The sequence below is a fragment of the Stenella coeruleoalba genome, assembly GCF_951394435.1.
Source record: "Stenella coeruleoalba genome assembly, chromosome: X".
In the NCBI taxonomy this organism is placed as follows: Eukaryota; Metazoa; Chordata; class Mammalia; order Artiodactyla; family Delphinidae; genus Stenella; species Stenella coeruleoalba.
Window position 1 is genome coordinate 14,816,724 of NC_137152.1, and position 14,000 is coordinate 14,830,723.

General features: G+C 40.5%; 1 protein-coding gene across 11 annotated transcripts in view; it reads left to right on the forward strand.

The window, feature by feature from the left end:
• PPEF1 (protein phosphatase with EF-hand domain 1) overlaps positions 1–14,000 on the forward strand; it is a 148,662-nt gene that overhangs the window by 47,366 nt on the left and 87,296 nt on the right. The gene's annotated exons all lie outside the window — the stretch shown is intronic.

The window sequence follows — 14,000 nt, forward strand, 5'->3', positions numbered from 1 at the left end:
ATGGCTGAGTAATAGTCCATCGTATATATGTACCAAATCTTCTTTTTTTTTTTTTTTTTTTTTTTGCAGTACACGGGCCTCTCACTGTTGTGGCCTCTCCTGTTGCGGAGCACAGGCTCTGGACATGCAGGCTCAGCAGCCATGGCTTACGGGCCCATGCGCTCCGCGGCACGTGGGATCTTCCTGGACCGGGGCACGAACCTGTGTCCCCTGCATCAGCAGGCGGACTCTCAACCACTGCACCACCAGGGAAGCCCATGTACCACATCTTCTTTATCCATTCTTCTGTCGATGGGCATTTAGGTCGCTTCCATGACCTGGCTGTTGTAAATAGTGCTGCAGTGAACACTGGGGTGCATGTGTCTTTTTGAATTATGGTTTTCTCTGGGTATATGCCCAGTAGTGGGATTGCTGGATCATATGGTAATTCTATTTTTAGTTCTTAAAGGAACCTCCATACTGTTCTCCATAGTGGCTGTATCAATTTACATTCCACCAACAGTGCAAGAGGGTTCCCTTTTCTCTACACCCTCTCCAGCATTTGTTGTTTGTAGATTTTCTGATGATGCCCATTCTAACTGGAGTGAGTTGATACCTCATTGTAGTTTTGATTTGCATTTTTCTAATAGTGATGTTGCGCAGCTTTTCATGTGCTTCTTGGCCATCTGTATGTCTGCTTTGGAGAACTGCCCATTTTTGGATTGGGTTGTTTGATTTTTTAATACTGAGCTGCCTGAGCTGTTTATATATTTTGGAGATTAATCCTTTGTCCGTTGACTTGTTTGCAAATATTTTCTCCCATTCTGACGGTTGTCTTTTTGTCTTGTTTGTAGGTTTCTTTTCAAAAGCTTTTAAGTTTCATTACGTCCCATATGTTTACTTTTGTTTTTATTTCCATTCTCTAGGAGGTGGATCAAAAAAGATCTTGCTGTGATTTATGTCAAAGAGTGTTCTCACTATGTTTTCAGTTAAGAGTTTTGTAGTGTCCGCTCTTACATTTAGGTCTCTAATCCATTTTGAGTTTATTTTTGTGTATGGTGTTAGGGAGTGTTCTAATTTCATTCTTTTACATGTAGCTGTCCAGTTTTCCCAGCACCACTTGTTGAAGAGACTGTCTTTTCTCCATAGTGTATCCTTGCCTCCTTTGTCATAGATTAGTTGACCATAGGTGCATGAGCTTGTCTCTGGGCTTTCTATCCTGTTCCATTGATCTATATTTCTGTTTTTGTGCCAGTACCATACTGTATTGATTACTGTATCTTTATAATATAGTCTGAAGTCAGGGAGTCTGATTCCTCCAGCTCTGTTTTTCTCCCTCAAGACTGCTTTGGCTAATCGAGGTCTTTTGTGTCTCCATACAAATTTTAAGATTATTTGTTCTAGTTCTGTAAAAAATGCCATTGGTAATTTGATAGGAATTGCATTGAATCTGTAGATTGCTTTGGGCACTATAGTCATTTTGACAATATTGATTCTTCCAATCAAAGAACATGGTATATCTCTCCATCTGTTGGTATCATCTTTAATTTCTTTCATCAGTGTCTTATAGTTTTCTGCATACAGGTCTTTTGTCTCCCTAGGTAGGGAGGATTTTTGCATCTATATTCATCAGTGATATTGGTCTGTGATTTTCTTTTTTTGTAGTATCTTTGTCTGGTTTTGGTATCAGGGTGATGGTGGCCTCATACAATGAGTTGGAACGGGCGTCCCTGGTAGCGCAGTGGTTAAGAATCTGCCTGTCATTGCAGGGGACACAGGTACAAGCCCTGGTCTGGGAAGATCCCACATGCCGCGGAGCAAATAAGCCCGTGTGCCACAACTACTGAGCCTGCGTGCCTGGAGCCCATGCTCTGCAACAAGAGACGGCATCACAAGGAGAAGCCCGCGCACCTCAACGAAGAGTAGCCCTGGGCTTCCCTGGTGGCGCAGTGGTTGAGAGTCCGCCTGCTGATGCAGGGGATGCGGGTTCGTGCCCCGGTCCGGGAAGATCCCACATGCCGCGGAGCGGCTGGGCCCGTGAGCTATGGCCGCTGAGCCTGCGCGTCCGGAGCCTGTGCTCTGCAACGGGAGAGGCCACAACAGTGAGAGGCCTGCGTACTTCAAAAAAAAAAAAAAAAAAAGAGTAGCCCTTGCTAGCCGCAACTAGAGAAAGCCCACACACAACAACGAAGACCTAACAAAGCCAAATAAATAAATTTATTTAAAAAAAAAGAGAATGAGTTGGGGAGTGTTCCTTCCTCTGCAGTTTTTGGAAGAGTTTGAGAAGGATGGGTGTTAGCTCTTCTCTAAATGTTTGATAGAATTCACCTTGTGAAGCCGTCTGGTCCTGGATTTTTGTTTGTTGGAAGATTTTTAATCACAGTTTCAATTTCATTACTTGTGATTGGTCTGTTCATATTTTCTGCTTCTTCCTGGTTCAGTCTTGGAAGGTTATACCTTTCTAAGAATTTGTCCATTTCTTCCAGGTTGTCCATTTTATTGGCATAGGGTTGCTTGGAGTAGTCTCTTAGGATGCTTTGTATTTCTGCGGTGTCTGTTGTAACTTCTCCTTTTTCATTTCTAATTTTATTGATTTGAGCCCTCTCCCTCTTTTTCTTGATGAGTCTGGCTAATGATTTATCAATTTTATCTTCTCAGAGAACCAGCTTTTAGTTTTTTTGATGTTTGGTGTTGTTTTCTTTGTTTCTATTTCATTTATTTCTGCTCCGATCTTTATGATTTCTTTCCTTCTGTTAACTTTGGGTTTTGTTTGTTCTTCTTTCTCTAGTTCCTTTAGGTGTAAGGTTAGATTGTTTATTTGAGATTTTCTTGTTTCTTGAGGTAGGCTTGTATAGCTATAAACTTCCCTCTTAAAACTGCTTTTCCTGGGCTTCCCTGGTGGTGCAGTGATTGAGAGTCTGCCTGCTGTTGCAGGGGACACGGGTTCGTGCCCTGGTCCAGGAAGATGCCGCAGAGCGACTAGGCCCATGAGCCATGGCCACTGGGCCTGCGCGTCCGGAGCCTGTACTCCGCAACGGGAGAGGCCACAACAGTGAGAGGCCCGCATACCGCAAAAAACAAAAAAACCAAAAAAACAAAAACTGCTTTTCCTGCATCCCATAGGTTTTGGATTGTCGTGTTTTCATTGTCATTTGTCTCTAGGTATTTTTTGATTTCCTCTTTGATTTCTTCAGTGATCTCTTGGTAATTTAGTAATGTATTTTTTAGCCTCCATGTGTTTGTGTTTTTTACGTTTTTTTCTCTGTAATTCATTTCTAATCTCATAGTGTTGTGGTCAGAAAAGATGCTTGATATGATTTCAATTTTCTTAAATTTACTGAGGCTTGATTTGTGACCCAAGATGTGATCTATCCTGGGGAATGTTCCGTGCACACTTGAGAAGAACGTGTAATCTACTGTTTTGGGATGAAATGTCCTATAAATATCAATTAAATCTATCTGGTCTATTGTATCATTTAAAGCTTGTGTTTCCTTATTATTTTTCTGTTTGGATGATCTGTCCATTGGTGTAAGTGAGGTGTTGAAGACCCCACTATTATTGTGTTACTGTCGATTTCCTCTTTTAGAGCTGTTAGCAGTTGCCTTATGTATTGAGGTACTCCTGTGTTGGGTGCATATATATTTATAATTGTTATATCTTCTTCTTGGATTGATCCCTTTAATCATTATGTAGTGTCCTTCTTTGTCTCTTGTAACATTCTTTATTTTAAAGTCTATTTTATCTGATAGGAGTATTGCTACTCCAGCTTTCTTTTGATTTCCATTTGCATGGAATATCTTTTTCCATCCCCTCACTTTCAGTCTGTATGTGTCCCTAGGTCTGAAGTGGGTCTCTTGTAGACAGCATATATATGGGTCTTGTTTTTGTATCCATTCAGCAAGCCTGTGTCCTTTGGTTGGAGCATTTAATCCACTCACGTTTAAGGTAATTATCTATATGTATGTTCCTATGACCATTTTCTTAATTGTTTTGGGTTTGTTTTTGTAGGTCCTTTTCTTCTCTTGTGTTTCCCACTTAGAGAAGTTCCTTTAGCATGTGTTGTAGAGCTTGTTTGGTGGTGCTGAATTCTCTTAGCTTTTGCTTGTCTGTAAAGCTTTTGATTTCTCCATCAAATCTGAATGAGATCTTTGCTGGGTAGAGTAATCTTGCTTGTAGGTTCTTCCCTTTCATCACGTTAAGTATATCATGGCACTCCCTTCTGGCTTGTAGAGTTTCTGCTGAGAAATCAGCTGTTAACCTTATGGGAGTTCCCTTGTATGTTATTTGTCGTTTTTCCCTTGCTGCTTTCAATAATTTTTCTTTGTCTTTAATTTTTGCCTATTTGATTACTATGTGTCTCGGCGTGTTTCTCCTTGGGTTTATCCTGTATGGGACTCTCTGCGCTTCCTGGACTTGGGTGGCTATTTCCTTTCCCATGTTAGGGAAGTTTTCGACTATAATCTCTTCAAATATTTTCTCTGGTCCTTTATCTCTCTCTTGTCCTTCTGGGACCCCTATAATGTGAATGTTGTTGCCTTTAATGTTGTCCCAGAGGTCTCTTAGGCTGTCTTCATTTCTTTTTATTCTTTTTTCTTTATTCTGTTCTGCAGTAGTGAATTCCACCATTCTGTCTTCCAGCTCACTTATCTTCTTTGCCTCAGTTATTGTGCTATTGATTCCTTCTAGTGTAGTTTTCATTTCAGTTATTGTATTGTTCATCTCTGTTTGTTTGTTCTTGAATTCTTCTAGAGGTTTGGTAACATTTCTTGCATCTTCTTCATCCTTGCCTCCATTCTTTTCCCTAGGTCCTGGATCATCTTCACTATCATTATTCTGAATTCTTTTTCTGGAAGGTGCCTATCTCCATTGCATTTAGTTGTTTTTCTGGGGTTTTATCTTGTTCCTTCATCTGGTACATAGCCTTTTCATCTTGTCTATCTTTCTGTGAATGTGTTTTTTGTTTCACAGGCTGTCATCTTGTCTGTCTTTCTGTGAATGTGGTTTTTGTTCCACAGGCTGCAGGATTGTAGTTCTTCTTGCTTCTGCTGTCTGCCCTCTGGTGGATGAGGCTATCTAAGAGGCTTGTGGAAGTTGTCTGATGGGAGGGACTGGTGGTGGGTAGAGCTCTCATCTGCACTTCTTAAATGATCTTTTCTAATTGTAATGTTCCTCTTAATGGCTGTTGTAGTTTCCCTGAGGGCCAGTAGCAGTTTGGTAAGATCCTTAGAGCAAATGAATTTCAATCCACATTTCTGTCCAGCCATATTTAGGTGCAAATGGAGTACAACCCAGTTTTCTGTTGGCCATATTTTGGGGCCCCTAACCTGATGGTTATCAAGCTAAGTTCCCAGGATACAAAGCAATGATCTTGTCTAATTCTAGACTGTTTTTAGTAAGGTTTTGTCATTTTTGTAGGTATTTATAACTTCCTCGATCACAGTTTCTTGTTCTTGATTTTTAAAATTTTTTTAATTAATTAATTAATTTATTTTTGGCTGCGTTGGGTCTTCGTTGCTGCACACGGGATTTCTCTAGTTGTGGCGTGTGGGGACTACTCTTTGTTGCAGTGTGTGGGCTTCTCATTGAGGTGGCTTCCCTTGTTGCGGAGCAGGGGCTCTAGGTGTGTGGGCTTCAGTAGCTGTGGCACGTGGGCTCAGTAATTGTGGCTCATGGGCTCTACAGTGCAGGCTCAGTAGCTGTGGCGCATGGGCTTAGTTGCTCCAAGGCATGTGGGATCTTCCTGGACCAGGGCTTGAACCCATGTCCCTTGCATTGGCAGGCGGCTTCTTAACCACTGTGCCACCGGGGAAGCCCTGGATCACAGTTTTTAGACATAAAATAAGCATATGTGTCAGAATGTGGCACACTTAACTCCTTAGAACTTAAGGATTCCAGTTATTATTATTATTATTAATTTATTTTTAGCTAAACCTTTGAGTCTCTCAGAGCCAAACTAATAGCTAAGACAGATATGCTGCTGGGTTGAAGATTGTGTGGTGTTTTACAGTGTACCTTGTTGCACAGAAATTTTCTTGAGGTTGGTCGGCAACCTAGTGTCAATCTGACCCATTCAGTGGCCACCTTATCCTAACACAGGAGTCTTTTAGAGTTAGGTGGCAAGCGCTCTAACAGCTTTCAAAGTGCTAGACTTGTGTCCATCAATTTTTGCAGCTTTTTTTTGGCCTCTAAGATTCCCATTACCAGTAGCCTTTATCTACACAAAACAAGACAAACATGTACTTCAACACACCAGCGGTAACCAAGAGATGTTACTGTGGACTGGCTAGGAGAAGGCACTGTGTGCACCACCAGCAATTCCCAAAATGGAACTGGGGAAAGGAGTGAACCAGCAGACCCCCAAAATGAAGACTGTGGACTGCACTGGGTTTCCCAAAAGGGGTAATGTGTACTGGAAAGCCAGTTAGATCAGGAGCTTCCTGCAAAGAGAGCAGAGCTCAGAATTGAGAGGAAATTACCCACAGCCCTCAGAAATGGTGAGAAAGAGAAATCAGAAGTGTTCACGGGTACCACACCTTTGTTTCTCATTTTAGCTGAAGACATCAGAAGTCTCCTTCAGTCCTCCTGGTGCTGCCACCAAATCTGTTAAAAAAACAAAATTCAACGGAGTAAGTTTGAAGATCTAATTGGCTTTATTCAGTGATTCATGAATGGGGCAGCATCCCATCCAGAAAACAGAAAGGAGCTTCAAAAAGCTGCAGGAAAGGAGAGGTTTTTAAAGGCAGAAAGGGGTAAGATAGGGAAGTCATAAACGGAAAGAAAGGAATATTTCAGGTAACATCACCTTCCTTTGTGGGAAGACAAGGGTCTTTCAGGTTGATTACCTCACTAGTGCTGGCCAGGAAATTCTAGACTGGTTAAGATTACATTCCTAGGAGAGGCTGGAAAATACAATTAGGTTATGTATTAAGTCTCAGTTTACTGACATGGAGCTTAGCACAAGTGACTCCATTTTGGGCCTGTTGTCTCTTTTCTAACAAAACAAAATATTTCTTTAATTCTTGGAATAACATCTAGTTAACCTAGCTGTTTAAAAAATCTAATAATCAAACCATTCATAACTGCCCGAGGGATCCCCTCCCTTCACCCCCAGCCTCCTCCTTCCTAGTGTTAACTCCTTTACAATGCTGCATATTTAAATTTGGGACTTTCATGGAAAAACTATGAACACCACCGTTTCCTTTATCTTCGTTGTTCTCTAAAGAATTTTCTGAAAGAAAATTTAGAGGAGCCCTTGCCATCCTTCTTGTTATTGTGTTGGAGGATTCTTGGTTATAATTGCCATCAGTCTTTACTGGCACTGTGTAGTCTAGCAGAAATCCCTGTGAGCTGGGACCTCCTTCATTTTCCTCTTCAGTGAAATGGGACATCAGATAAGATGTTCTTTAAAGTTCTTGTCACTCAAAGGACTATGACTGTTCTCTGTAGCTGCAGGTGCATGTGTAGGAGTGAGGGGCATTGCTCTTCCCCTTCTGCCTCCCCCCTCACTCCCTTAGCTGATACTTCATTAACATTTTAACAGGTTCTAGTGCCTTTCCTCTTTTTTCCTTTTTTTTTTTTTTTGAGTCGGAGGTTTGACCATTCTGCTTTGTTTTCCCCCCAACATCTTATTTTTTTTTTTATTTTTATTTTTTGCAGTATGTGGGCCTCTCACTGCTGTGGCCTCTCCCGTTGCGGAGCACAGGCTCCGGACGCGGAGGCTCAGCGGCCATGGCTCACGGGGCCCAGCCGCTCCGTGGCATGTGGGATCTTCCCGGACCGGGGCACGAACCCGTGTCCCCTGCATCGGCAGGCGGACTCTCAACCACTGCGCCACCAGGGAAGCCCCCCAACATCTTATTTTTAAAAATTGCAAACCTTCAGAGAAGATGTAAGAATAATACAATGAATACCCCATGCACTTTACCTAGATTCACGTTAACTTTACCATTCTCTCTCCCTCTCTTTCTCTCGCTCTCTCTTCCTTCTTTCTCTCCAGCTCCATTTCCCTCTCTATTTGAAAGTATTGGTAAGTTGCAGACATTATATATTAACCTCTATATACTTTAGCATTAATGTCCTAAAAAAAGGGATATTCTCTTCCATAACTACAATCCTATATTACACTGAAAAAATTAAAACTAATAGAGTAATATTCTCTAGCATATAGTTCATATTCATAATTTCCCAGTTGTGCATAATTGCCCTTTGTAACTGTGTTTTCCTTCCCTTTGGAAGAAGAGCTTTCCCTAGCCCTCTTGTCCCCTCCAGTCACTCTGCTCTTTCTCCTCCCTTTCAGAGAGCTTGCTCCTGAAGGGTGTGTTCACACTGCTGTCTCCTACCTTCTCATTTACCTCATCCTGTGGAATATGATTTAGACAAGTTCTTGAATGACCTTGAAATCCCATGGAGCATTTTCAGTACTTACTTTGCTTGACTTCCTGGCGGCACCTGGCACTCCTGTACACTCCCGTCTTAAAATACTCATGGCCCTTAGCTTCAGTGACAGCATCTTCTCGTGGTTTCCTTTTATGTCTCTGTTTTAACTGTTTATGAGGGCTCTGTTTTCTCCCAACTTTAAAATATTGGGGTTCCTCTTGGCCCTCTTATTTTGTCGCTCTAATGCTCTCCTTGGGTGACTTTACTCCCATGGCTTTAATTATCATCAGTATGCCCAAACTGCCATATCTTTATTTTCAGCCCACATCATATACTATAATCCCTAGTTTGTTGGCATCAATTGGGAATCATTTTAAACAAGTACTTTTCTTTGTAAAAGGAGACTGCTTTCTTCATCTGAAATTGTGATCCCTCTCAATAACAATTTTCAGTTAATTACTCACTTTTTAATATGATAATGTGTTGGCCTTGAGGTTTATATAGGATTGATACTACAGACACATTTATTGCCTACATGAAACAGGCAAACAAAAAGCCAAGCATCCTTTCTGTTCTTTATACCAATTAAATTCATCTTCATCTTTTTCTCTATTTGCTTTGTGATTGATCCACCTCTGCTTTAGAAATGTCAGGTATTATGAGACTCTGACATGGACTATTTAGATATCTACTGTAGAATCGTGAGCCTTTAGAAGGTAGAAAGTACTGCTGAAAGGATATGAAGTCCCACCTCTTTATTTTTTTACCAGATTCCAGCCTTGACTAGATAATTTACAAAGAAGCCAGCCTTATAGTTGGATCCTGTTAATTATTAGAAAATCCTGTTACAGACAGGCGCATCGATTCAGTGTAAGAAAGAGCAGTACCTCAGCCCCAATTGCCAGTTTTAGGTATGCCTTGTTTTGTTGCACTTTGCTTTATTGTGCTTCACAGATATTGTATTTTTTACAAATTGAAGGTTTGTGGCAACCCTGTTGGCACCGTTTTTCCAACAGCATTTGCTCACTTTGTGTCTCTGTGTCACATTTTGGTAATTCTCACAGTATTTTCAACTTTTTCATTTTATTATATTTGTTATGATGATCTGTGATCAGCGATCTTTGATGTTACTATTGTGATTGTTTTGACATTTTTTTAGCAATGAAGTATTTTTTAATTAAGGTATGTACATTTTTTTAGACATAATGCTATTGCACACTTAGTAGGCTACAATATAGTATAAACATAGCTTTTATATGCACTGGGAAACAAAAAAATTCATGTGACTCTTTATTGCATTATTCATTTTGTTGTGGTGGTCTGAAACCTAACCTGAAATATCTCCAAGATATGCCTGTATTTCCCATAATCAGAACACTTTTCTATATGATCATGGCTTTATACTGCATTATCTTTTTAGCAGCTGCAAAAGACAAAAATTTAATGCTCATTATATTTGATCTTGGGTGAATGAGTGTGGCAGTATAACTCAGATTACTAATTAATAACAAGGGAGACATAAAACAGAATTGTAGTCAAGATATTTAATTTTTCTTTCTGAGTGAGGATTAAAGGTCGTTACTGAATTGTTGAATAGAACATACTTCCTACAAGAAAATATTTTAATGATTTAAAATGATAGTAAATCTTTTACATAGATAAATTTCTCATACAATAATAATTTTTAAAAATTTGTATTTTCACGATAATGATTGTTTTAGAACAGTCGTTCACCTGCTCCACTTCAGCTGCTCATTCCCATTTCCTGGCCCCTGTGGCCTCCTGGATCAGCTCCACCTCTGCGATCTTTATGATCATTATCCCATTCTCTGATCTCTCAATTTTCATTGAAACCTCTGGACTTTAGACCCTTCCCATGTGTCTCTGTATCCCCACCCCCTCTTGTCTTCACTTCCTTCCCCATCCATTTCTCCCCATCTTCTATTGGCTATCACTTGTACCAGTTAACAGAATATACACAGTAATCATGTTTTAGGCCATTTAAAGGAGAAGTAATAGGTGAAATGTTTGTTCCTAGACCAATTGCTAGCAAACTTTGGCTACGGTTCCTTGATGGGAAAGCCAAGGATATTAATGAATTGACTTGGATTTTTTCTACAAGGATAATTCAGATTTTTTTTTTTTTGAGTAGCCTTTAGAATTTGTCTTTTGTATCCAGAAGCTTCTGATTTGAGTGTTCATATTTACACATCCTATTTTGTCCTTTAATGGTTATTTTCAGCTTTGCTACAGGCTAGGTAGGCTGCAGCTGGGGCATTAAAAAAATAGAGGGATGAATTAGAGTATTTTATAATTGGAAAGAATCTTAGAGGTCACATAATCCCAAGTTATCATTGTTCATATGAGAAACCGAGGACCAGAGAGGTTAAGCAATTTGCCTGAGGTTACACAGTTGGCACCTGGTTGAGTTAGGACCAAAACGGAAGTCTCCAGATTACAAATTCAGAACTTATTTTTATTATCCCATGTGGATGGGTTGGTGGGTGGGCGAGTATGTGGGTAAATAAAAAGTCAAAGTAATGACCTCTATTTCTTGCCCTTCTCTGACTGGAAGGCCATATGTTTCCAAGAATGATAAAACTATGATCTGTCATTTGGGAAAGTGATAGTTTTGTTTAAAATATCTGTCATTGTTTTGGAGGCTGGACCTCATGCTTTCCTCTCGTTTCCCTCTTGTTTGAGAAAAATACTTTCCAGGGGCAAGGATCCTATGTTGTACCCTTGCTCTGCAGGGATGTCAGAGTTTCTGGAGGAGCGAGCCTCAGAGGGTCCCTGCCTTGCTGCTCAAGAAGCAGGCTTTGTGACCATCTCATGTCTGCTGGGCATGTGCTTTGAGCTGTTTTTCCAGTGAAGTTGAAAGTCTCGCTGGGACAGAAACATACTCTAGCAGATGGCAGATATCTGTAAACAAAAGCAACAGTGAAAACTGTGGTCCCAGAGTTGAGGCATACCCTATTCTCATCGTGCTTTGAACAGCTGAGGTAATAGATGCTTTTCCTCCTTGTTTAAAGCCTTTTGCCACTAGATGGTTCATTCTCTTTCCAGTTCATTTGAATTCATTTTAATCAGTTCTATCACACTTGTGTCGCTCTTCCTGCTTGGATATCAGGCCCCTTAAAGTTACATTAAATATTCACTCATCCTGTTGCCTCCTCAGGAGGCCTCTGATAGCAGAATTTCAAAAGCAGAGTCTTTAAATGCCTTACCGTTTTGAATATAAAACTTCTTATTTAAAGGACTGTCAAATAAACTCCTATTTAAAAAACAAAACCAAACATAAGATTCAGCAATTAGCATGAAGAGAAACGCAAGACAGGAAGTTTTAACTAAACAGTAATTTCACTCATTCATTCATTCAACAAATATTTATCAAGCATCTACTATGTTCCAGGGACTGTTCCAGACTCAGGGTACACAGCAGCTAACCCAATGGACCAAAATCCCAGCCTTTATGGAGATTACATTCTAGTGAAAGGAGACAGACAGTAACAAATGAGTAAAATATATGCTATATCAGATGGTGACAAGTGCTGTGGAGGGAAAGAAGGAGATAGGCAATGGGGATGGGTGCCATTTTACAAGGGGTGTTCAGGAAAGGCCTCACGGAGAAGGCAACATTTGAGCCAAGACTGTGGACTCTAAGGAAGTGAGCCCTGTGCGTCCTGGTTGGCATGGCTCTTCTGCTCCTGGCTCTTGGGTTCTGAGGTGGTAACCTGTTTGTTCACACTAGTTTGTGAATTTTTTAATGAAATATTATATATAATTAGGAAGTCTTTGAGGGTACTAGAAGTTGCTAGCCTCTCTGAACCTGAAGTTTCCTTATGTGTAACATGGAGATGATAATACTTGTGGGGACTAAATGTCTTGTAGTAGACCATTAACGTATGGTAGCTACTTTGTTTTACTGTTAATTATAGAAATAACACTAAGCTTGATTTTTTTTTTGGTGTTGCTAATACTAAATAGAAGAGACTTTAGTGATCATTTATTCCACTACGTCATTGTGCGGACGTAGAAAGTGAGGCACAGAAAAAGATCAATAGCTCTATGGAGGTTAAGAGGTTGAGAGGTGGGTGCAATTCCTCGCTGTCCATTTCAGCTTACTGGCTAAGTGCACTTAAGTAAGTTAGTCTCTCCCAGCTTCACAGTATGGCGAGGACTGACTGCAGAGATGAGTCCACTGCTTGGCCCTCAGTAAGTGTTCAGCCCTGGAACAGTTCCGCTGTGCTTGGTGAACAGAGCCCCTGAGCTGAGGCTTGGTTGGTCATGACAGTGACTGTCCCACAGAACAGACCTTTCAGGTGAAGCTGGGCTCCGCATGATGATATGGTGAGAACACTTGAGATTTCAGACATGGAATTATTCACTTAGTGATATTGAACGTCACTTGATTTCTTCTCCCTGTGGTTTTTCCCTATAAAGATAACGGTACTTGACCTTACGCCTATTTCCTGGGGTTTTCTGAGAGCTGAATAATGAAACAAGAGTCTCTGGAACCCAACAGCCTTGGAGAAGCTCATAAACACACACCCTCAGATGGATAGTGTGTACTCGTTATACCACAGCAGTACTAAGCCGAGAGGCTGGATTGCTGCTTCAGAACTCAAATTGTTCTTGTTAGAGTTAACTCTTGATTCTTATGGGCTAACTGGGAAAAATTATAGCATGAATAAAAGGAGCCAGCTGGTGTTGATTACTCGTCACTGTAAAAGTTGAGAAAGGCGTAAGAGACTATATTTTAAATCTCATTCTCTCTCACCTGATTTCTTTCTTCAAAACTATGAAGCTATAGGATGGTTCAAAGGCTCCCAGCCCCAGAAGAGAGTCAGTGTGCCTGAATAATCCACAAACAACACAATACTTGTCACTATAGTTGCCATTTATTTAGTAAATGCTTTACACTGGGCACTGGCCTAAACTCTTCACCTGTAGTATCTCATTTCATCCTCATAGTAACTCTGTGAAGGAGGGAGGTGTGTTCATTTATCCATCTGTCTTTTATCAGTTGAATCGCAGGTGGAGAAGGTGGAGTGAATCATACTTCTCAGTATGTTGTACATTGTCATCATTGGTCTGCGCAAGGCCCTTTCTTATGGTAGTTAGTTCATTAGTTTATTCCCTTTTAACCATATACTCTATGCTCATTCATTCACCCACCCCCCACAAATAACCAATCTCTTATTTTTAGTATCTTTTCCTTTCTGTATATTCTTACGAAACGTATATTGCGATTTCGTGTGCGTGTATTTTAAATTTATATAAAATGGTATCATGTTATATTCCATTCTGTCTCTAACTTTTTGATAACTGTTCTAACTGAAGCACTATTTTGAAGACCCATCCACGTCGCTATATATCGCTTCCAGTTGTGGCATAATATTCCATGGTGTACACTCACCACAGTCACATCTTCTCCTTCCTAGCGGTGGAAAGCCAGGTTGCATTGGTGTCAAACTCCCTACGGCTGCCAACAAAGAAGCATTGTATCCCCGTATGTCTCCTTTATGGACTGTGTGAGAATTGCTTCGGGGTATATAATGAAGAATGGAATTGCTACTTCATAGGGTGTACATAGACTTCAAATAGTGCCAGACGAGGAAACTGAAGCTTTGAGAGTTCTAAT